General features: G+C 34.3%; 2 pseudogenes; both read right to left on the minus strand.

The window, feature by feature from the left end:
- Positions 1 to 978: 978 nt before the first annotated feature.
- LOC149569797 (transcription termination factor MTEF18, mitochondrial-like) lies at positions 979 to 4,788 on the minus strand (annotated as a pseudogene).
- A 7,749-nt stretch (positions 4,789 to 12,537) lies between these two features.
- LOC149569798 (carotenoid 9,10(9',10')-cleavage dioxygenase-like) lies at positions 12,538 to 17,424 on the minus strand (annotated as a pseudogene).
- Between the last annotated feature and the right edge of the window lie 381 nt (positions 17,425 to 17,805).

Here is a 17,805-nt window from a genome sequence, read left to right on the forward strand (position 1 = left end):
ATTGTAAGATTTTGTATTGAAACTGAAAGGATCATGCAATGTAATATTAATGCCAATTATGGATCCAAAGCTTTACCATTTTAATGTTGTTCATCAAGACTTCCAGAAGTAAAATACCATTCATATCAGATTTATTTTTATTGCAAACATTCTAATTGATCATGAAAAGGTGTTGTATAGCCAGAGCTTTACACAGGATATATCAATGTCCTGAAGATAATCCCTTAAGAATTCTAATTTAACAATGCTAACCTTCATCTAATCAAAGTTTAAATGATGACTTAGTTTTATCAGCATTTTACATGATGTTTTGGGCATAAACATAAGATCTATGACTTCATTCGCCTTGTCTCTGTTTCATATGTTATATTCAATCAAAATTCAAAAGCATCACAAATTAGAAATGTTAGATCATTAACGATTTTGTGTTATTGATTCATTTTGCTTTAGGTTTCTAGGATTTACAATGTAAGGATGTTTAGGTCACTTGGTGTATCTCGCTCTTTCAAATTTATCAATGTTTTCATTGTTGAAAGATTTTACAATTTATTTGACCAGGAAAGAGAGAGCCGACTTAGGAAACTGAAGAAACATGTCTGACTACAAGTCTACAAGCAAAAATATGTAAGGCTATTCACTCAAATAAAAATCAGAATCGAAAAATCATGGATATCGAATCGTGATTTAAGAGAGAAACATTTCCTCCAATTATCTCATGAAAGAAACTGTAACTTGAACTGATTATAGCGATAGAGTGCAGTAGCTAAGACTAATGGTCATGCTGCAATGTCGTAAACAAGTTAAGAGAATACTTCAAAACATTTTGGGACTCAGAGACATAATTTAGAGTTCTATGAAATCTACTTAAGTGGATTTCTAAGACATTAAATTGCTAGAGAGAATAAAGTAAGAGCATGATCAGTGTATTCCCAACAGAACAACTTATACAGAGCAAATTGTGTGTTCTGGGAGCTCTACTAGAGAAAAATTGATGGCAGGTTGGTATTCATTAAAAAAGTTCCTTTACAATTTTGGAGCACTCTGGATGATTTGTCAATCAAGCTTCCATATTCTGTATGCCTTTTCTTTCATACTCTATCAAAAAATATCAATAGTGATGCTATATACTGACATTCCTTGAGGAGGTGCAGCATCCTCTGTATTTTGATACCTGAAATTGTTTCCGACTCGTGTTAATCATTTACAAATGACTGCACTAAATCTTTCTCCGATAACTGAATCATGGAACTGAGAAAAAAAGATGACTTTTAAGCACACTTTTTGTCCCTAGACATTCAATAATTCTGAATCTTGGCACTACTCCATGGTCAAGACTGAAGTGCAGGAACTCTGGAGATGAATCTAGAAACTTTAGCAGATTGTGTTCAGACCTGTAAAGAACATCCGCTCTGTTTTTAATCAAATGTGGACTTCAATTTGATCTTACAAAAGAAAAGAGAGAGCAATTCCAGTCCCACAAAATAGTCAAACCACTCCTGCAACTCACAGCCTGAACAGAAAATCTCAACGACTACTCCAATCATCAGCTCAGGGTTTTCTGCCAAGCCTGCTTTGAAAAGAATGTTTAGCTCATGCCTTGAAATCAACCCTTCATAGACTTTAGAACTTCATGTTTTTTGAGCAGATGAAGCTTGCATTTCCTGAAATAGTTGCACCCTTTAGGATGAAGCTTTAAATATTTTTTCTCAAAGCTTTTGTGTGACAGGTTCATGATGGACATGATAACAACCTCCGACTTAAGAACATTATTTGTCCTCAGCCATTTATAAAGTTTGTATCTGGGAATGATTCTATGCTCAAGACTGTAAGTCAAGTATCTTGGATATGATTCGAGAACTTGGAGTGGGTTGCTTACAGACCTGAAAAGAAAATTAGCTTTCTTTTGAAGTGAATTCAAACTTAGGCTGAATACAGAAGGAGACAACCAGAGTATCTTACAAACAGCACAAAATGGTAATCCAAGTCCAATCAAGTAATTGAATCGCTCCTGCAGCTTATCTGATGTACATGTAATCCTCCTGGCAACTTCATTCATCTTTTTAAAGCGTTTGGCTAAGCCCACTTTCAAGAAAATGTTAAGGTTGTGCCTTGGAATCCGCCTAAGTAAGTGTTCAAACATTTGTATTTCTTGAACAGTTGCGGAATCATTTTGTGTAAACCTGTCAATAACTAGGTCTTCCGTTCTAATAGATAAATCTCCTCCTTCAATCATTAAGCTTTGTAAATTTTCTGGACTGGCTTTCTCAACTACATCTACTCCATCCAGCAAATTAAACTGGTTTTCTTGAGTAGATGAAGCATGTTCATATGCAAGCAGGCATTGTCTGAAATAGTTCCTCCCTTCAGGGTGAAGCATTACATATTTTTTATTGAAGATTTTCTCTGATGACAAAAAGATGGAAGAGACACTGAACTCCGACTTCAGAAGATTATTTTCCCTGAGCCATTGATAAAGTTTGTATCTAGGTATGATTCTGTGCTCAAGACTGAGAGTCATGTACAATGGAGATGATTCAAGGAACTGGAGTGGGTTGCTTACAGACATGCATAGAAAATCAGCTTTCTTTTGAAGTGAATTCAAACTTTGGCTGAATACAGAAGGAGAACACCAAAGTATCTTACAAACAGCACAAAATGGCAATCCGAGTCCAATCAAATAATTGAATCGCTTCTGCAGCTCATCTGATGTACATTTAATCCTCCTGGCAGCTTTATTCATCTTTTCAAAGCTTTTGGCTAAGCCCACTTTCAAGAAAATGTTTAGGGTATGAGTTGGAATCCGCTTAAGTAAATGTTCAGACATTTGTATTTCTTGAGCAGTTGTAGAATCCTTTTGTGTACAGCTGTCAATAACTAGGTCTTTATTTCTAATAGCTAAATCTCCTCCTTCCATCATTAAGCTTTGTAAATTTTCTGGACTGGGTTTCTCAACTACATCTACTCCATCCAATAACATAAGCTGAGAATTTTGTAGATTTTCTGGACTGGCTTTATGAAGTACATCTACTCAATCCGATAACATAAAATGAATATTTACTGGATCATCTTTGCAAAGTGGAGTAAGTGGCTTCATGTTCTTGAGATGTTTTTTGATGAATGCAGAAAATTTCTGCTTTTCAGAAATCATTCCAACTGTGCATTCAAGGAGCTTAATCAAGTTCCCCCTGCAAAAATCAATTTTCTCTCTTGCCTCCTCGTGTAGTCTAACACTTGCAGCACCTATCTCCGTAGATTTGACTAGTTCAGGATTCCGAATTTCGGGACAAGTGATGACAAAGCTGCAAATATTTTCCTTCTGTACTCCTAAGGTTGACAAAAATTCTATTATAGAGCATAGAAATTCTTCTGAACCATTGTTAAGGAGGTCACTCTTGGTATGAAATATCTTTCTTATCTCAGCCCAAGAGCAACCAATACCCACTAAAAGCATCAAGTTTTCTGAAATAATATCCCTGTTGTGCAGATTTGTTTCCATCAAACAAGAATTCCTGCTTTTCTCCAGTTGGTAACCATTCAAACCAATAATAGCTACCATGAAGTTTCTATACAAATCATCATTAAGAACTGACGGGCAAGTGCTTATGATTCTCACAAGAGAAGCCTTACTGACTCCAAGATTCTCATAGAATTGCAGTTTCTTTTGCAATTCTTTTGAAGAATACTTGAATATATTTGGGTGCTCTTGGTAAAGCTTCCCGAGCTTCTGCCTTGGAAATCCAATGTTGATCAAAGTTGACACTGCTGCAAGCAAAGCTTCGTTTTCCTTCATAAACAGTTGATATTGTGGCAACAAGCTATGGATATCACATGGCTTTATACCAATGCTTTCAAAGAAGGGTACAAACTCATTAATTGGATTATATAGTAAATGTTTTTTAAGGGACGGGGTTACGTTCTTCTGTCGACGCACACTGGATACCAGCTTGTGTATAAAACATGGGGCATTAAGGCTAATATCTCTGGCATCACAAAAGTTAAATTCCCTTGTCTGGTAGAGATAATCTTGAAGCACTTGCTGAGCTTGGTGCTTCACATCCTCTGGGACTTCGGCCAGAGGCTTTACCCTTGCTTTCCCAGAGAAAGTAGCAGTCTGAACAAAAATTGAAGGCACCATTTTTAGGTTTAAAGAAAGAGAACCCCAGGTAACCAATTTCCGTTTAGAAAATGAAAATTTAGAAAGAAGCAGTGCCCTTTGAAACATGGATAAGTCATACATTAGGGCTTGTTGCTGAAAAAGACACTGGAGAGCATATCAAAGTGATCAGAGCCCAAATTACAGGTATTGAAAAACTTCTTTAAAGGAACACATTTGTAGGTGCGGAATAAACATTCAACAGAAATTGTGAATATAGGTTTTATATTCCGTGACACAGAAAACAATCGAGCACCCAAAACGAGCAGCAGTTGGAACAGCCATGAGATTAATACATGAAAATTGAACTTACTTGAAGCATTGTTGTGCGGAATAGAGGGAAGAGCTCTGTGACTGTCTTACAGCGCCGTCTTTTCACATTACAAGCGAGCTCAAGAAGATTATAATTTAAATTTCTATAAGAGTTTTATAGGGGTTTGGTATTGAGAGTCCCTAGAGGAGCATTGGTACAAAGTTCTCTTTAATTTCAAATGTGATCAAGAACGAAATTACAATGAGCTTGCTGAAGCCTGAAGGCATCGTACGAAGTTTTACCATAATCGGTCTTTTGGGTGACAGAGATCATAGCAATCGATATGAAGCCAGTATAGTAATTTTGGTTAGTGGTGCGTCAAAGCCGAGGGTTTCTGTTGGCCCGCTGTACTATCGAAATGATGTAATTAAATGATTTATAAAAAATGTTTAATTTTTAAAATTAAAATTACAATCGAAATTATATAAAATTATTTGTGATATGTAATCTATGTTTTTATATATAGCAAATTACAACATTGTGAGTATACATTCAAATTAGAAGCTTCCTTCAAAAGATCATCTTTCAAATTCACATACATCTAAATTATTGTAATTATATACTTATTTAATTTTGTGATTGAGGCTTAAAAAATAAATATAATCTATTAATTATTATTTTAAAATTTATAATAATTATATATTTTTTTATTGATTTATTTTATTAAATTTTATAGTTTTATTTTAAATTGGTTTTGCTAGTTTTTCTTTTCAAGTAGTCTTAGCATTCTCTTAAGAAGGTTGTTTTACTATTTTTATAAATTATTCATACAAATAATATTAAATAATTATGTTCAAAATGGATAAGCAATGGGCAGGAAGAATAATTTTTTTATAAAACATGAAGTTTGGATAAATGGGAATCGAGGGCAAACCAGATGGGCCTTCAATCATTGAGGACGGGTGCATTTTCAGACATCTCAAGGAGGGGGACATAATTGGGAGCAAAGGTACACGAAGCAAAACTGGATCGCAAACCAAAACTACAATGGTTGGGAACGACAGAAAGGGAGCAATGGTTGCCCATTCGAGTGGAGGTTTTTTTTTCCATATTCCAAAGAATTTCAAATTTTGACAAATAAAGAGAAATGTTACTACAATTGATAAATTGATATTGATGATGATTGAAGTTAGCAAATCGAGCATAGAAAGGATGTGGGAGAATTGGATCAATTGTTGCTTTGTCATTGATGTCAAGCCTATTAGATTGAAAGTCAATAAGCTAGATATTGATTTATGTAGGTTGTCAAATCATTTGAAGGATGTGGTGTTGACAAAACCAAAGGTTGGTAAAAGTAAGACATGAAATTATGAAGTAATATAAGTGTATGAGCTTCAATGGATAATTGATGAATTAGTCCTTGACAAGGTAATATTGGTTTGATTATTTTACATGATTTGATGAAGAATTGGAAAGATGCACAAGTCAATTACATTGGTTGGTAGAAAATGTAGATGGGATTGTTTGGTAAAGGAAGAACACAACTCGACAATAGAGAACAATTTTGTTTAAATCAATTGTGGCACAATGTCAAGTGCAAATTTGGATTACTCTAGAAGATTCTAAGGAAGGCAATAAGTTTGTTAGTGAAATCTATAGAAGGAATTGGTTAGGTAAGATGTGTTGACATTAAGATCAATTTATCTATTAGTGACTTAACACTTAGTCGGTTGGTTCCATTGCTACCAAGCTCTATAGTTGCTACCAAGCTTATCATTCATCTAGCAGTGATAACCAAGTGTTTCAGTTGCTACCGAGCTAAATAGTCAGATTGCAATGCTTGTCAAGTTCTACAATGTCTACCAAGCTTCAAAGGACTACCGAGCTTTCCAATAGATGTGATGAAGATCTTAGTGTTAACCGAGCTCTATAGTGTTAGCCAAGTATGTTAGTGTCTACCGAGCTTGCAGTGTTAACAAAAAAAATTCAGTGTTGACCAAGTCATGTAGTGTCAACCGAGTGATTCAGTATCTACTGAGTTTCTCAGTGTTCATCAAGTCTTACAATGCTAACTGAGTTCGTGCTACTCAAAGTGATCAATATGGACTGAGCTTCAACTTCAACTGAGTGCTAGAGTTTTCCAACTCTTGACAGTGTTTGTCGAATGTTATAACATCACTGAGTTGTCTTTAGAACCCGAGTTACAACAATGGGTTGACTTTGTGAATTATGATGAATTTGGTATTGTAGCTAACTCTAGAGAGTAATTAAGTGGATTGGTATATATGTAATGTATTGCATTATATCCAAATATATTAAGTAATGAGTATGTGAAGAGGTAAGAAGTAGATGAGTGCGAATTGAAGAACGCTACAAGTAGTATATGGTATAGTAGAGACTTATCTGTTATAGTAAGGTGGTCATTTCAATTCAAGGAATCTCATTCAACAAATCAAAATTATAGATCATAGATCAGCCACTGATTCATCCTAATAGGTGCTTTAGTCAAATATTTTAACCAAGTGGACTTAAGAATCTTTTGCTAAATGTCCTAATGGAGTACACATTTCACTGTATATTTGTAAATCCTTTAACAAGGTGGACCTAATAGTCTTTATTGCTCCTAACAAGACAGATCACTAGAAGTGGTCAATTGTAACCCTTAACAGGCCAACTTTATACTGCAGTACTAAAGCTTGTGAGTATCATCCCCACCTCAATTTTACTTTCTATTTGGAAGGTTTTTGGGGCACCATATCTTGTGTCAAAGTGTTATGAATGTTATTGCTTTCATTCGTTCATGCATGCAATTAGATCAAAATAATATACAAAGGATTAATTGGTTAATTGAGTTTAAAGTTTTACTGGTTCCTGATTCACCCCTCCCCTCTCAATAACCTAGCCTACCTTATATTTCCAATAATTGGCATCTAAGCATTTGGTTCTCACATCAGAAGTTTAGTAGCTTGAGAAAAGATCAAAGGCAATGGAGGTATACATGCTAGAAAAGACTATTGAGAATGAAAATTTGGATTGGGAATTAGCTATTGGACAATTCAAGAAAGAAAAGGAGAAAATCTCTCAATCCTTGCAAAGAAGGAAGGATCTTGCAACACAAATGGATGAAAATCTCTACGTTGAAGGAATAACTGCTGACTTATGCCAAGAAAGAAATTTAGATGAAGCTGATGCAAGAATCAAAGACCTACTCAAGAAGAATCTCATTCTTCAAGGAGAAGTTAGAAAGTTGAAAAGAGAGCAAGAAATCCAATCAAACAGAATGTGTGAAGTCATGGAACAAAAGGACAAAGCCAAAGAAGAGATAGAAGAAAAAGACAATGAAATCTGGAAGTGGTCAATTGTAAGCCTTAATAGGCCAACTTTATATTGTGGTACTAAAGCTTATGGGTATCATCCCCACCCCAATTTTACTTTCTATTTGGAAGGTTTCTGGTTCACCATGTCTTGTGTCAAAAGGTTATGAATGCAACTATTGTCATTCTTTCATGCATGCAATTAGATTAGGATAATATATGAAGGATTAATTGGTAAATTGAGTTTAAATTTTTATTGGTTCTTGATTCACCCCTCCCCTCTCAATAACCTACCTTATATTTCTAACAACTAGTATCAGAGCATTTGGTTCTCACGCTAGAAGTTTAGCAGCTTGAGAAAATATTAGAGGCAATGTGTTAATCTCATATTAGTTTTGACAAATGAGTGTCTATACACTTAAGTCATTTACTTAGTTCATGCCAAACAAGTAACATATGTCAAGCACAACATATAAGTTAGAGCATGTTGAGTAAATAGTGAGTGTTGAGTCACTCATGTGCCGAGTCACTCAAGTGCTGAGCATATAGTATATGTCGAGTGATTCAGGTGTCGAGCAAGTAGTGCATGTGATGCAGTAAGGCTTTGGGTGTTCTCCAAACTTCAATAATGAAATTGACTTGGGTTAACTCAATCTTCCAAAGATTTTTTTTGAATAGGATCTTTCAAAGATTCCTACCTAGGTCCTTCTTCTCCCAAAAGAAGGAACTCTTCAATTCTTAACCCACACAATCCACTCTATAGGCTACCTAGATGCCCAATGGCTTTCCAACATCCCCACACCCCTACTTTTTTCTTATCAACTTCTTGTTTTGTTGAAACCAGTCTAGTGGAATTAAGCCTTTAAAACTGGTATTTTACAATTTTCTCCAATTTTATCTGAACAAGGCCCCAAATAATATTGATATTCAGATACCCTTTTGGAAGAAATTTTAGATTACAAAGAATCCCATCTGGGTTCCGTACAAAAGTGCCCTAAACACAAAACCCTCCTTTCTAGGCCTAAAACTAGGGCTTTAATCTTTGTCCACTTAATTCAATAGTGAAATCTTCTCCTTAAAACTTCAAACCAAGTTCAAACCTTTCCTCGTCTCTAGTTTTCACTTAAGGTGCCAAATCTTGTCTTTCCATTCACGAGGTTGCTCTAGGCACATTTTCTTCTCTTGGAATGGCTCAACAAACCACTTATTCAGCCCATAATTCACCATTTTAGCATCACAGCCATGGATTAAAGGTTGGAGCTCTTATTTACAATCACATTATACCTATTCCTAGCTATTCAAAAATCCATGATCAGGTAGAGACTGTGGATTGCTAGGAATCCATTAAAATGCATCAAAACCCTTACTTGCTTAAAACTAACAAAATAAAGAAAATGAATGCAAATGTTCAAAAAAATCTATTGTACTCATTCAAATCAATGTATTAGACATGTAAGAGTATGTATAAGACTGGTTTCAATTAGTTCATCACAAAAACCCAAAATTTGTTTGGTAAAAGTACAGATCAACACACTAAAAAATAAGAAAATGCTCCAAAAACTTGCTCCTTTGATTCTCTAACCCCCAAAATTGGTGATCTACAACCTTTATGCCTCTCCCTAGGTCATTTTGAAATTTCTCCAACCAAAGTTTTAATTGGTTATACATTTTTGGCATATTTTGTAAGAAAAATGCAAAAGTTGCAATTTTGCAACTTTTGATTGACTCCAACTATGCATGAAATGAATACATATCATTCCTAAAGGCTAAATATGAGCAGAAATTACCAAATTCATTCTTGATTTAACCTTTGACCAATCATTGACCATGGTTGACTGACCTAGAGTAACTTGAACAAACAAGCACAACGTGCTCTTTTGGCCTCCAAATGGGTTCACCAACCTATCAAACATTACTATTAAAGTCTTTAGGCTCAACCTATCTAGGTTTGTTTCCCTTAGAGCTTATTACACAAAAAAAATTAAAATTAACTAATTTGACCCCTTATTTACCTTTTATTCCTGCACCATGCTCTTGGGGTACAAAAGAACTCATGTCCCATGAGTTGCTAGTTCAACTATTGTTTTTCCATGCTTAATGATGTCCAATTCACTCATCGAAGTGGATTCAACATCAAGCAAGCCTTCCCACTTAATTAGGTATTATTTTAGACTCCCTTTCTTGTCTTTTTCAACACTTTGGTATCCAAGATCCTTTCAAGTTGCATAGGTTAAGGAGTGGGAAAATTAGTGACGCAATCAACCATTTGACTGTCTTGCCACTAGTACATTTGAAGTCATTTTTTACCATTATTGGTCAAAATTTTGACCTAGTTTTTGACCAAATTTTGACCAAATTCGACCAACCCATTGGTCATAATTATTTCGCTTGAAATTTTGATGAAAATCTGGTTGGTTGAAAACTGTGTGTTGTCATGGTGCAATTTCCACCCAGATGTTGGTCTAAATTTCGACCAACACTTGGCAATTTTTTACCATCATTGGTCAAAATTTTTACCAATGATGGTCGAAAATTGCCAGGTGTTGGTCAAAATTTTGACCATGATGGTAAAAAATTGACAGGTGTTGGTCTAAATTTTGACCAACACCTGGGTACAATTTTTTTTTGACTGGCATGAAATATAAGCTTCTAGTACTGTATCCTATAGATGATAATGGCAAGTTTATGGATATTTATTTTTGTATGCTTCTTCCATGATAAGACATGAGTGTTCATCTAAGCTCTTGACAATTGCCACATTTCCATCACCCAAGACATCCAAACCAGCAAGTTGACCAGTTTCTTCAGTAGACTTGCCATTATCATCTATAGGATATAGTACTAGAAGCTTATATTTCATGCCAGTCAAAAAATCTTCTTGGCCATGGCCTGGGGCAATATGAACTAGTTGGATGAATGCCACATTCATCCAGCTCAATACAATATCTCCTCTAAGAATTGAGTGAGGCAGGAGTCATAGAACACTAACGGAGGAATTGAATCATAACAGCCAACATGCTGCAATTTACAAGCCATTGAGGTTGGTAAGCTTTCCTCCTACATTAAAGCCATAGAGAACTGATTCTTGGAAAATAGTCCTTTGATTTCTTGTCAAATGAATTTGAACCAATGGTATCATTTGAGGAACATCCAAAAAACTTCTAACAAACAAAAACCTTGATGATGGATCACAGTGTGTGATCCAAAATGTTGATGAAAAAAAGTTATACAATTAGATTCAGAAATCATAGCGATTGATTTCATCGACGGTCTTCATCTTTGTTGTGGGCTATGGACTGGGAAATTATTCATTTGGAGAGAAGGTTTCCATCATGGCAGTAGTGCATACATATCTCAAGGTAAAACTATTATAAGCTGCTTGAGCTCAAAGTTCTACAGTCCATAGACAAAGAGGCAAGGAAAGAGCTCACACCCTTGAAACTAAGAAAGAAAGTTGCTCAATTTGCCAAGAAAACTGTTGATGCTCAAAGGAAATCATTTAGGAGATACGGAATATGGGGAGAGTGGGACAATCCCTATCTGACACTTGCTCCAAAGTATGAAGCTACATAGATTGAAGTATTTGGGCAAATTTTTTTTAGGGAAAATTTTGACAAACACGGTAAATTGTGATGGCACTCAAAGAACCAAGGAGGTCTATCTCACCCATGTGCATTTCTCCAACTTATCATATCAATAAGTGCATGCTTTTAAGGTTCAACTTGCCTCACATTTTAGATAGTGCCCAACATAACCCCTCATTTATAACGATAAAAGGGGAGAGAGCAAACTTTCACATTCAAATCAAGAGTAATTTCTTAAAACAATTGGTATATTCATCTATTATGCATTCTTTATTCTAAATCAAAAAACAATATTTTCATTTTTTTGAACCCTCTACTTAAAATGTTAAACAGGAAGATGTGACAAACTAGCTTCCTAGCAGATTAAAGTTACATTTTCTAAGGTCTTGTAGGTGAAGGTGAAGCTTTCCTAAGTTTTTCCAACATTTCTCAGTACTGCCAATTATTAAGCTAGAATTTTTAAAAATTCATAGTTTTAAATGCAATCCCCATTCCATACCCATTTTTTGTACCCAATGTCTCCCACCTCAGGTAACTATGATAATTACCAAGTAGAAGGCTCAAAATAAATAGATAGACATCTCTAAAGGCATTACATGTAGATACAAGACATTGACATTTAAAAGGTGCCTATCCACATTGCAGAGCTGATCTCTCAGCATAGCTCATCTCTGTAAGGCTACTCTAAAAATTGACGGTAATTGGTAGCAATTGAACAAGGAAATATCTAGTAAGCATAAAAAATTGAAAAGAGAAGTATAGATTAAATGAGTAGTTCTTTAAGATTTAAGTGGTACTATGCAAAAATTATACCTAACCCACCAGTCGCCAGTACAAAATAAGCTTCACATTCAGAGAGATATTCCTATTCTGAGGTACACAATCCCAGTGAGCTGACGTCATAATTTCTTGTTAGAGCTTTCGAAAAGGTAACCAAAGTATTAGCTTTATCAAGATTATACAAAGATTAATAATGTTATTAATTCTCAGTAATTTCATCTAATGTTCTCCACAACTTACAAAGGCATTGATAACTAACAACATAAAATTAAAGATAGCATCAACAGACATTTCTCTGTAAACAGTACGTCTATCTTTAAAATAACATAGTTGGAAGTCAAACTACCATGCACAAGGTAGCCAACAAACCTTTAATAGGATACCATCTCAAAAAAATATGTAGCATTACAAAACATCTTGGCTACATATTTCATTAACTACTTGCCTTGAATGTCAGGCATCCCCTGATGCTTTAGTCACATTCCCAGTTTGGCATAGCAACTTGATGAAGGCATTGAACACATCCATCTGCAACAATATTAACAAGAGGTTGAAATCATAAAGTGAAAAATAATGGTATCATTCACCTAAACAAAAATGAAAGAAAAATGTTAATACTTTAACATTTTCTTCTCTCTCTTTGAACCTCTCTATCAGCCTTGGGCAAGCCTGCAAAATAGATTCCATGCAACCTTAGAACTCATTCGCATGCCAAATGAGACTATTAATCTCTCTGAGAAATTAATGAATGAAAAAGATTCATCTCAATACTGTTAACATATTAATAGGGATATCACAAAATTGTTGTGTTCAATATATAATTGAAGCAAAGAAAAATTTGGTGTATTGTGCAAGTCTAAATAATGCTATCATTTTATATTTATAAAAACTCTTACTGGGAAAAATAAAGAAGTGTTCTCCCCTTAGATTACTTCCCATTTAAAAAACCAAGGAAAATGCAATAGATATATTTATCAACAAAGAAATAACATCAACGAGAGTAACCATGACATCTCTTAGCATTCTTAGTATTGCCATTGGCACATAAAGAACTGGGCTACACTTCACAATGCCAAAACCTTGAGCATAATTCACTGTGGGAAGAAGCAAGTTATGTTTCCTTGGCAAGTGTTAGCTAGCAATCATTTCATATAACATCTTATAAAAGAATTCCTAAAGCTAACCACATTTTGAAATTAGATAACAACTGATATATATCATTTCAAACTCAATTTATTCTTATTTGTGCATAACATTAGCAGGTTAGTGTTATGCCAAGAGAATGGAATTTATGTATCCTCTTGACTCTATCAAAGACAAAGGGCCATTCTTGTCACTCTTTGGAAGTAAACCATAAACTTCGAAGAGACACTAAGCCAAAATTATTGGGCACACAAAGGTCAAAAAACATGGCAAATGTATAGGACAAATAGAGTCAACTTTTATGAAAATGATAAATATTTCCCAACAACAATTGAGAAAGGTTCAGAGCACATGCCTCCTCATACAACTTTAATAGCATTTCTGGACGAGATGTTATCACAACAGACAAACACTTAGCTCCTGCCCTCCAAACCTTCCAGCTGATATCGTCATCATCGCTATATTCATTAGCACTCTCTCTACATCAACAGAATAGTATTCACATGTTGGTAATAAAATTCATAATTACATGAAAATAAAAGACACCATTGTGCAAAAATTAAATTTTCTCAAGCAAATAATGCTCTTAAGCAATTTTAAAATACTCATCCTCCTCCTCTCCTAAGAAATCATTTGACATAAGGAAAAATGGAGTAAACCTAAACAATATTTCCACAAAAATTCATATAGACAATATTTCAAACAAAATATTCAATCTATATTAAACCTCAATTAGTGTACTCCCAACGAATCACCTACTTGAAGTGCGCACATATATAAACCAACTTTCTCACACAACTATGCTATACGAGGACAGTCATAGTGACTAAAAATTCCATTTGCCAAGATAGCATTAGCAACATTAGGGAAAGTAACCAAATTTATCTCAAGAACCTGCAAGGAAAATAAAATTAGAAAAGACAAAACCACAGTAATTTCTACAATCAACAATGTATAAATAGTTACATTTTCACTCTTTTCAGACTTTGCACAGTAGTGTACTTTTAAACTAGGTTTAAAAGCTAGTTGATTCATGATCATATTAACAACTTTCCATTGTTGAAGTGGACCTCAACAAGTATGAGCCTTAGGTAGGGTTGAATTCCCTCCTTTATTGTTCACTATGCATATAATCCCACACACCCATTTGATCTCGAATGATGATATGTACTGAATGCTGAGTGTCTGTGTTGAGTGCTCCAAAACCATCTATTCCATGCCTTCATCTATACACAATGCCTTTCTAGTTTCTTTCTACTTGCACACCCATTTCATTTCATATGATCATTTGAAAATTGTATCACTCTAAGCTCTCAACTGTTTCCTCTTGATTGATCATCTCATAACTGCTGATTTCTCTATCATAATCAATTTTTTCCTGACATGTCACAAGCTAATATAGTGATTAATAGTAAATACTATGATTTATCCCGATCGTAGTTTTAGTAATGGGTATGGTATTGTTATTATTCTGAGCCATTTTGTTAAAGACTATATCTCTTGAAATAGTGGCATGTACTAGACAACCTACTCATCATGTATTTGAGAGACAATAGCCTTCACATAAATATAAGTTTCTTCTTATCATATCTAGAAAAAAATATAAGACAACTTGGGACTCAAAAAAATTGAGTATAAGCTAGAACCATACCCAATTTTGTCATCATGAACAAAATAGATCAAGTAACCATTGTCCTCCTCTAGATCTAACCTAGAATCCGTAGGTATAAATATTGCCTTAGAACCAAATCTTCCAATTCCAAAGTCAAAAACCCCTATCACACTGCCTCCAACTTCAATATGAAACTTTCTCACCTCAGGTTCTGCTTGAAGATCAAACTTTGTGAGTCCCTTGACCTTAGCTACTGAATCTAGTGTAGTACTATATACATAATGTTGTTTTCTGCATGCATTTTTAGTCATAGAGTAGAATTAGAGATTTCCCAATCAACCTTAAGTCCAAGGCAATAAGATCAACCAGAAATGGAGGCAAAATCAAAGATATATAAGACTCCTAAGAGATATCTCAGCTTGTTTTCAGAGTGATTGACTAGCCTATGTAGAGTAATCATAAAACTGATAATACTAATACGAACTTATCCACTACTAGTTGTAAAAGAGAAAAATGAGTCTTGAAGGAAACTTAAGGCAAACTGGTCTATAAGTTATCAAGACAATACTAAAATATTATGCTTATGTCTTAACATTACCATTATGAAAGATGTAGCAGTTTGGTAGCTCAAACCATCTCATCTGAAGATCATTTTTGGCATATCGAGGCAATATACGAAAATGTGCTTTCATTGTAGTATCATAAGAAATAATGAATTTGCCATCCTTCAGCATATCCTGAGATAGCAACAAGTAAAATTGAGCAATTTGATTTATTCTGGAGAGATGTATAGACAACCTCTATCCTATATTTTCTTTATGAAGAACAAAAAGGATCTGAAGTTCTAAGGCTTTAAATACATGATTCATACACTTGAATTATTTGATTTCAAATAGTTTCCAATAACTTCTCCATACTCTTCAAACAACAAGGCAATTATATAAGACTACTCTGAAATAAAAATACCTTTGGGGCAAAATAGAGAGGAAGATTGATGAAAATTGCATAGTTATCAGTTATTGCAAAGTCATGCATCGTGACAGGCTTTGAAAGCGTTATGGGAATTGGATCAAACTTTATTCCCTCCTTTGTGACAACTCGATAAGTAGCATAGGGAGGAGTATGTTGGTAGCCAAATGTAAACATTTCTCCTGCACATAATGGAAAAAGTGATTAGGCACATAAATCTATATTTTAAAGCAGTCTATAGCTTTCTCAAACATCCTTTATGAGTAATTACATTAACTATAAAATCCAAACGTGTTCTACTATTGTGATTGGATCAAGCTTTGGCTGTGCATTATAGTTATTTGATTCTTCTTTTTTGTTCTAAAATAACCTATAGCTTACTTGAACATTCTTAACTGCATCAAGTTTTAACTATAAAAAAAAAACTTGTTCTGCTACTTGTATTTGGATCAATCTTTGGGTGTGCAGTGAATGAATGAGTTAATTTCTCATCATAATCCATAAATCCAAGAGTCTGCAAATCTCCATCTTCAAAGACTCGAAGAGCATCTGCAAAGGAGAAAATAAGAAATGAGTTCAATATAGGATTACTTTTCCTTCCCTGAAACACTAAATAGTTTCTTATCTATTGTATCCTATTGCGAAATGAGAAAAAGAAAAAGAATCAACAGGGTAGCAAATATGATAGTAGAAAAACTATTGATGAAGAATCCCATTCATGTTGGTAGTTTCTTGGTACTTCACTATTAAAGTTTTAGGTCAGATAGGATCCTATGCATAGGTTCAGTGTGAATTTGTTTGAGTTCAAAGTGCTTTGACTTAATCTATCTTGTACATCACTGTAGTGATTAAGTGAAATCTTTTATTTAGCCAAATAAGTCTTAACTATAATTTTCACTAGTCAATTGGCCTAATCTTCAATCTCATCCTTATAAGTGATAAATATGCTTTTAAGTATAGATGGTTTTCTAGAATATTTGATTTTTGGTTAAATTAGTATAAAGATAGAATAAAATAGAAAGATTTTCACATACTACTATAAATGGCATCATTTGTGGAGATTAAGGAATTAAAAATAGATTTCAAGCTATATCCATATATGATTTCAAATTTTGAATATTTCACCATTGTGTGTTTTATGCACTATTATATGGTAATAAGACCTAGCACTAGGTATTAAAATTTTATTCAATCACTTTTATTATATTCAGAGGATCACCAGATTGAATAGGTTCTATTCCCTGGCTTAACCAATTAGAAATATTGTAACAACAGAGGGAAGAAAGAGAAAGTATTACAAGGCTTATCTGTCTCTGAAAGTGCAAGTAGCTTGCCATGATGATATATAAGTGCTGTGTTGGCTGCATAATATGAAAAACTCAGATTAGTCAAGTAAAGAAATATATAGAAGAGCCAAGATTGTAGATGCCAAAATATCAACTCTTACCAACATAACAAATTTCTCTCACAACAAGCAATAGATAACTAATGATGCATTCATAAAATATTAAAAGAAAGAATATCACCATGCATTAAGAAAATGCCACCCATAGCATGGTTCCTAAGTTAAAGAACTTGCATGTTCCACCTCCATATGACATGTCTAAGACACCAAATTTTGTATGTAACACATGTATCTGGACCATTAAAAGTCCACATATTCCTTTAAGATCTCCAACCTATAGATTAAATGCAGACTAATCAATATAAATATTTTCTTCAAACAAAATATTTCTACTTTGACAATATTCTATTCACCTTGACTTTGGTTAGAGAAGGTAGAAGTCAAATGGGGGTCAGGAATGAAGGATAGAGAAACTTTTTCTAGTAGTATATGCACTTTGATGGAATGCAGTAGCCATGGTAGCCTCAAAGGTTATCACTAAATGATAGTTGATGGAAGTTCTCAAGTGGGAATTCTTTCTCATGAGCGTTGAAGGCAGACATGTCTAGAATGTTTCAAAATGAAATGCACCATAGTTTAGAAGGGGGGATAA

This window comes from Cupressus sempervirens, chromosome 3 (genome assembly GCF_028749045.1).
Source record: "Cupressus sempervirens isolate cs-2001-9-10 chromosome 3, ASM2874904v1, whole genome shotgun sequence".
Taxonomy (NCBI): Eukaryota; Viridiplantae; Streptophyta; class Pinopsida; order Cupressales; family Cupressaceae; genus Cupressus; species Cupressus sempervirens.